Source organism: Cricetulus griseus, chromosome 4 (genome assembly GCF_003668045.3).
Source record: "Cricetulus griseus strain 17A/GY chromosome 4, alternate assembly CriGri-PICRH-1.0, whole genome shotgun sequence".
Taxonomy (NCBI): domain Eukaryota; kingdom Metazoa; phylum Chordata; class Mammalia; order Rodentia; family Cricetidae; genus Cricetulus; species Cricetulus griseus.
The window spans coordinates 33449457-33457684 of record NC_048597.1 but is presented as its reverse complement, the minus strand read 5'-3'; the positions used below and the strand labels follow the sequence as shown (position 1 = coordinate 33457684).

The following is an 8228-nucleotide window of genomic DNA, read 5'->3' as shown; positions in this document are numbered from 1 at the left end:
ATTCCTTTACAAGGCACTCAATGTTGTTTAAAATCCAGTGTATTTACACAGCTTTTCTTATGTTCATTCATCACATCCAAGACACAAATTTCCAGTGTCAGTGTTTTTCCCAATTCATGTATCACAAGCTTTGAAGGTCTCCCATTCATTAGTCTGTAACTGCTTACTCATTACCATGGGGAATCAATTGAAAGAAATGTCATTCTTAATTTGTAGAGTATTACTTCTGTTATAGTATTATGTAGACTATGAGAAAATTACAATATATTATCTCATCAGTCATCAGTAGAAGCCCCTTCAATATTCACATAAATCCCTCCCAGTGACACCTTTCTTATATTTATTAAATATATTTTCAGGAGATATTCAATGAACATGGAAAAGCAGAATGAAACATTATGGACAGAGTTTGTTCTCACAGGTCTCACATGCCAACCACAGTGGAAAATTCCTCTGTTCCTAGTGTTCTCGGTAATATACCTCATGACTATTATGGGGAATCTTGGTCTAATCACTCTTATCTGGAATGACCCCTGACTTCACATCCTCATGTACTTATTCCTTGGTAACTTAGCTTTTGTGGATACTTGGTTATTATCCACAGTGACACCACAGATGCTAATCAATCTTTTGGACAAGGGCAAGGTGATTTCTGCCTCTGTTTTTTTTTTTTTTTCTTTTGTAGTGTGACCACAGAATGTTTTCTCTTGGCAGCAATGGCTTATGATCGCTATGCAGCTATATGCAATCCTGTGCTTTACCCAGTAATTATGACTAATAGACTATTGGCTTTGTCATTTTTAGGTGGTTTTCTTCATGCTGTAATTCATGAAAACTTTTTACTCAGATTAACCTTCTGCAATTCCAACATACTTTATCACTTTTACTGTGATGTTATACCAATGTTAAAAATTTCCTGTACTGATCCTTCTTTGAATTATCTGATGCTTTTTATTTTCTCTGGTTCAATACAAGTGTTTAGCATTATGACTATACTTATCTCTTACACTTTTGTGTAAAGATATGATCTTTTCTCTGTTTTACACAGTTATAATCCCAGTATTAAATCCAATTATTTACGGCCCCAGAAATAAGCAAGTCATAGATTCTTTGAAAAAACTGTTAAAAATAATAGTTTAGGTCTCAATGATATCTGTTAATGTTATTGAGAATAGTAGTTTGTGGACAAATTTTTGATTTAATGTTTCCACTTCTTTCCCCACAATTTTCTTACTGGAACATATTTTATTCCCATGATGAGAACATTTGAGGATGTAATTTCACTGTGTCTAGTAAATGGTTTGCCTTCTACTACTGTTTGTCAGCACCAAATCCCACCTTCTCCATCTGTCCCATCTTCACTTACAGTGGTAATGGTCTGCTTTCTTTGAGGTTTATCTCAAATATTACAACTTCCATGATATATTTCAGATTTCCACAAGAGTATATACTTGTTCTGTAATTCATAACATCTAATAAAGTCATCCTTAGGTAAACAATTTCAGGTACAATAGGCCTTTTATAGTAATATTTGTTTTATATTATATTTATATCATAATTGAGGAATTTTACTGTTAGCATCTATCCTCTATATATCCCATGGTTTATGTGCATCATACCTGAAATAAATATTTGTGAACTCTGTTATACCAAAAGTGCATCATGTACAAGTATCCATGTTCTTTTTTTAGTTTCATGTGAAACCAGACAAATTTCTGGGCCTGCAATGCTGCTTGGTGTCATCTCTTCTTAGGATTCTTTAATAAAGACAGTGTTCAACTGGTCCACATGGGTCTGCACCAGGTTCTCTGTGTATATAACATGGCTTTTTGTTTGGTGTTTTTATAGGATTCATGAGTGTGCATAAAAGTGGGTCTCTGATTCTTGTGCTTTTTCCTTATGTTTGTTTGTCTTGTCCAACTCAAGTGTGATAGTTTGTGTTTTATCTTTTCATATTTTATTATTATATTATATTCCTTCTTTTTGTTCATTTTTTTCATACAATGCATCCTCACCATAGCCTTCATTCCATGAACTCTTTTCAGACAACCCAACCTCTTCACCAGATCTACTGTTTCTGCATTTCTCTTCTGGTAGGAACTGACCTGCCAGGGATATCAATTGAACATGGTTTATCATCATGAAACAAGAATAGTTACACCCTTATATCAAGGCTGGACAAAGCAACTTATTAGGAAGAAAAGGGTCCCAAGAGCAGTCAGAAGAGTCAAAGGCAACCCCTACTTCCACTGTTAGGATTACCACAGAACACCAAACTATACAACTGTAACATATATGCTAAGGACCTAGTGCAGACACAAAGGTGCTCTCTGATTGTCCCTTAGTCTTTGTGAGCCCTGTTTAGTTGTTTTATGGGCTGTGTTTTCCCAGTCTCCTTGACTCACCTGGCTCCACAATCCTTTCTCCCCCTCTTCCACAGGGGTTCCCCCAGATCTGCCTAATGCTTATCTGTGAGTCTCTGCTTCTTATTCCTTAGAAGTCTGATCTTCTCTAACAAGAGGCAGAAAGGGAGTAGATCCATTTTGGAGACAGGTGGGGAGAACCTTGAATGAGCAGAAAGAAGGGAAACCCTAATCAGGCTATGTCATGTGAGAAAAGTGTCTGTTTTCAAAAGAAATGAAAAAATGTTTTAAACAAAAAAGAGCAACATACATGTAAAGTACATATACTCTTATCACAAGGTTTGAGTTTTTGAATATACTATGGCAAAATACTAGAAATGGTTATATTTTTGATTAAAACACAAAACAATACATATTTAAAGCGATTCTCATCATTCCTTATTTCTGAAAATCTGCCTAGCTCGCAGGACTGCAGTGCAATATCTGACCACTCTCTGTTCCTTAAGAGGGAAGCTGCAATATCCCGGAGATGGAGGGAAAATTATTCTTTCTTCCTAAAGAACCCATTTTATTACATGTGTGTAGTTTGTTCATTTCTACTGTTGTATAATGTTCACATTGTATTGATGGTTTTCTGTCAAGTACTACAGTTTTCACTTGTTCATTCATTGTTATAATACAAAGACAAAACTGATAACATAGCAAAGTAAAATCTATTTCTTCTTCTATTAAGATCTATGCATGTTCAGAAAAAAATAAGAGCTAAGGGACAAGATCAGTTGAATCATTGTCCTGTCTAGAGCAGTGGCTTCCAACCTTCCTAATGCTGTATCCTTTAGGACAGTGCCTCATGTTGTGGTGACCCCAACGATAAAATTATTTTTGTTGCCAATTCATGGCTGTAATTATGCTACTCTTCTGAATCATAACATAAATATCTAATATGCAGGGGAGAGTCATTTGACCCCCCAAATGTATCACTACTAACATTTGAGAACTGCTGGCCTATAGGAAGCATTTCTTCCTTAGAAGTTAAGACTCTAGACAAACATGACAAAAGTTGCTGTGAAAAAGAAATAATTTTTGTTAGTGTGTCGATTTCTTAACTTGGCCCAATGAATTTGTGTTACTGATTAAATAACTACACATGTAAGCATTGTTATGTAACACATGCAAAAAATGCTGCCACTCCTTTCACTGGTGCTACAATTCCAAAAATAATGACACACAGATTTATTACTAATTATGAAAGCTTTTGATTAAACCAACCAGAAGATGTCTTTTACACAGTGTGATCAAATACCCCACAAAATAGGGCAGACAACTATAGAAAATTCTTAATCGGTGTGGTTGAGGCACAGTCACCATAACACTTTAGCCAAGAAAAAAAATTACCATATCACAGGGCTACTGTAGGAATTTCACTAGTAGATGAATGTCCAGCAGGATTATGGAGATGAAATCAGAATTGGCACCCACAAATGTTAGAGTCAGTGCTGTATGATTTATGCGTGTTGAAGTCATCACACCTGAATAAAAAGTTTGGAGAATTATGACCAACAGATCTTGGAATCCAGAAACACTTGCTTAACCTCTGCAACACTGTGTCAAGAAGCAAGGCATGCTATATAAAAGGAGTAGTGTTTATGAGATTTTATTGAAATAATTTGTGTTTTATTTTAAAAAATCATTTTTCATTTTATATGCCAATCCCAGTTCCCCTTCCCTCCCCTTCTCCCACCCCTGCACTTTACCCCCTTCCTACCCCAATCCGCTCCTCAGAGGAGATAAGGCCTTCCTTGGGGAGTCCACAAAGAGCAGGACCAAGCCCCTCCCTACTGTATTAAGGCAGAGCAAGTTCTCCCACCATAGAGAATGGGTCCCAAAAAGCCAGTTCATGTCCCTGCATTAGGTCCTGGTGCCACTACCAGCAACCCTCCCACCCCAACACACACACACACACACACACACACACACACACACACACACACACACACACACAGAGAGAGAGAGAGAGAGAGAGAGAGGAGAGAGAGAGAGAGAGAGAGAGAGAGAGAGAGAGATAAGGTCAGATAACTGTCACCCAAATACAGAGGATCTAGCTTGGTTCCATGCAGGATCTTCAATTGTCCATAGTCTGTGATCTCCCAGCAGTTTGGGTCAGCTCTCTTTGTGGTTTTCTCCATCATGGTCTTGACAGGCTCTTGTTTGTATGACCCCTCCACCCTGTCTTCAACTGAACTCCAGGAGCTCAGCCCTGTGCTTGGCTGAGGATCTCTGAATCTGTTTCCATCAGTTTTGGATGTAGGTTCTATGATCACAATTAGGGCAGTCACTAATCTGATTAAAGAAGGTCCATGCTCACTATTATTGCTAGAAGTCTTATCTGGGGTCATCTTTGTGCATTCCTGAGACTTTCTGGTAGAATTCTGCACTGAAGCCATCTGGCCCTGGGCTTTTTTTTTTTTTTTTTTTTTTTTTTGGTTGAGAGACTTTTGATGACTGTTTGTATTTCCTTAGTGCTAAATATAGGAAACTTATCTTGAAAATTAAAGCAAAACATAAAAATGTGCTATTAAATACTCATTAATAACACAAACATAAACTGGACTACAGCAAATTGTATCAGTAAATGCAAATAAAATCACAATAGGAAAATAACAACTAACTTACAAATATTAAAAAGACTACCTATATTGGTGTAGTCAGTGTAGGTTTCTGCCATCACAGACAGGTAAAGAAAGCCAAAATTTATCTTCATTTGTATTGCTTTAATTCTAATTGGTCTTAAAAAGGAAAAATCTGGAGTTAGTTATGGGGTAAATGCTGGAAGATCAGAGAAGTAAAGGAGCCAGGCACTAGAGAGACGTTTTACATGTATCTAATTCTCCACCTTCCTATTGCTGAGATTAAAGGTATGTGAGTCCCACATACTGGGAGTAAAGGTGTGAGCCATCACTACCTGGCCCTGTTTGTCTTTTAGACTGTATCAATCTTGTGAATTCCAGGATGGCCTTGAACTCACAAAGATTTGCCTGCCTTTGCCTGCATTGGGATTAAAGTTGTGTGCCACCACAGCTTGGCTTCTATGGCTAACTAGTAGCTTGGCTCTGTACACTGATCTTCAGGCAAGTTTTATTGGTTAGATCACAAATTATATATCACCATATATTTAATTCAGGGTTTGGTCACAGTAAGATGTATCTATGTGACAGAAGTTTTCAACTGTCACCATGACCACTGGGTAGACAGTGCATGGAAACCACTGACAAATGTTTCACTCTGTCCTCCAGCATTTGAAACAAAGACATTTCTTTCCTCATACCCACTGTAACAACAAGCCTGGACAGGCATAGAACCATGGACCTAACTAACATCCCTTCTAGGTTGGGGGGTTATTCTCTGATGGGTCCTCACTTTCACCCAGTTTGCATACATACATACATGCACCTTTAAACCCTGGAGATACTGCTTTTTCCATGGCAGCCTACTTTCATATCCATTCTCTGTTGCCAAGAGCTTTACCTTACTCTTAATAAATCTGCCTTGCTTCACTTACTCTGTGGTCTGTGTGCCTCATCCTTCTTGGTCTTAAGATAGCAACCTTGTGGAGACGAATGTCAGTAACATAGCTCATGCCATACTGATATATTTTACCCTGACTCTTAACTGCACTTTTCTGCATATTTGTTCTCTGATAGAAAAGTTATTTCAAGTCAACTGATTGACTATTGAGTGTTCCAAGAATATAGTCCTTTGGTTTGGATCCTATTTTGGTAGTTGTGTGCTAAGCAGGGATTAACTTTCTTTTCTCTCTCTCTTTTTTGTTTTTTTTGAGACAGGGTTTCTCTGTGCAGCTTTGGAGCCTATCCTGGCACTCGCTCTGGAGACCAGGCTGGCCTCGAACTCACAGAGATCCACCTGCCTCTGCCTCCCGAGTGATGGGATTAAAGGCGTGCACCACCAACACCCGACTGGGGATTAACTTTTATATTCAGAAGATGTGTTTATCCTGAAGATAATTACAATCAGTTTTCAGTGGCCAAATCTTAATTTTTTTATAGATATGTTTGGGTTTTTGAGTAAATATCTGTCTTTAAGCTGATTTATTTTACTCGTAAAGTAATTTGATTATGTAGCCACCATGTTTACAGTGTTAATAAGAAAGTCTCAGGGCTGAAGATATGGCTCAGAAGGACACATACTGCTCTTTCAGAGGGACCAAGTTCAGTCCTCAACACCTGCATCTGATGGTTTGTTAGTTCCTGCAACTCTAGTTCCAGGGCACTCAACATCCTGTTAAAGTCTAGAGGCACCACAGTTGTGCATAAACTCAAACATAAACATATATACACATATACACATAATTTTCAAAAGAAATAAAATATTTACAAAGAAGAACTTTCCTAACCTGACTTTCCAGAGCCTGTGCAAATCCCTCAAATTCTGAACTCTTAGGTCACTGGCGTATGATACAGCCTATACTCTTATGTGCCCAAATTCTCAGTCTCTAGTAGAACAGCTTTACATTGTCCTGCAGGGAGTGTCCTGCAGGGAGCCACCGGTCCTCAAGGGGATGCCACATTTCCACTCCCTCAGTCTTTGGAATAAGGAGAGAGTGACACAGCTGTTGGTTCTTGTACTTCAAGTTTATATAAGCCACATTTACTGAGACTTGGAAATGAAGCCTCTGAAATGAAAGATTGTGGGGAAAGATCGCTCGCTAACTTTATTGCTGTCAGTCCTCTGAATTTATAGTTTTTGTGTGTTTTATGAGGACTATTACTTGAAAAATAATTATTATTGTAAACATTCTTTTTACTTTTTGAAATTAAAACACACTCTTCTTGTGTTTCCCTTTCCTTTCCTTCCTCCCATCCATCCTGAGCATCCACTGAAATTCCATTCAGGAATTTCAAATTCCTGAAGGCTAATACTTTAAAGGATCACCACAATCCATTTTGGTGTTTGGGTAAGATAGAAATGATTACTATACTTGAAATTCTTAGATAAATTAAAAATAATATATATATATATATATGTGTGTGTGTGTGTGTGTGTGTGTGTGTGTGTGTGTGTGTGTATTAATGACAGTAAATTAATACCAAAGAACCACGTAAAACTGAGAAAGTACTGACTGGAATCTCTTTCCTGTTTTCCTAAATTCTGAATAAAATCAATGCTGTGATAGTGACTTGTTTGCTTGTGTGACATGTCTCTTATCCAATTGACCTAATCATAATGATGCTATTTGATGAAGTAGAATTGTCAAAGGAGAGAAAAACTTTAAAATCAGGATTAAATAATAAAGCCTCGACTTTTACATGAGAAATATCCCCATTATTTTGATTGACCCACTCTGTTTAGTTAATCATGTTTTCTGATTAAATTTTTGATTTGACTAAAAATTAGGTTTATATTTTCCTCCACATGACAATAGTTTGACAAATGTATGTAAACAAGATACATAACTCATATGGATGTACATGTGTCAGGAAAAACTAGGAAATGGTTGGCTGTTCTTTCCAGAACTTAAAATTTAACAAGACCCACCTATGAAATGAAGTGAATTAATGTCACATGTTCACTGCTCAGAATTGTATAGAAGGGAACAGCACTCCAAGTGAAACATACTGACAGTGGAATTATTGCTGATGGTCATTTATATTACCTTCATCATGTATCTGTTGAAGAAAATACTTTTTGTGTAATCCCACTTTAAGATTAAATCTACTTCAACCATTGTCACAAAACCATAATTAAATATAAATATTGGTTGCATTTAAACTCACCTCATGAACTTTGGTATGTAGTACATGCATGAAAATGACACATTACCAAAGTTGAGGAAGTTCACATCCCATT

The 8228-nt window shown here is 37.1% G+C and overlaps 1 pseudogene; it reads left to right on the top strand.

Annotated features, from left to right (window-relative positions):
* The first annotated feature begins 375 nt into the window (after positions 1–375).
* LOC103162058 lies at positions 376–1140 on the top strand (annotated as a pseudogene).
* Positions 1141–8228: the final 7088 nt, after the last annotated feature.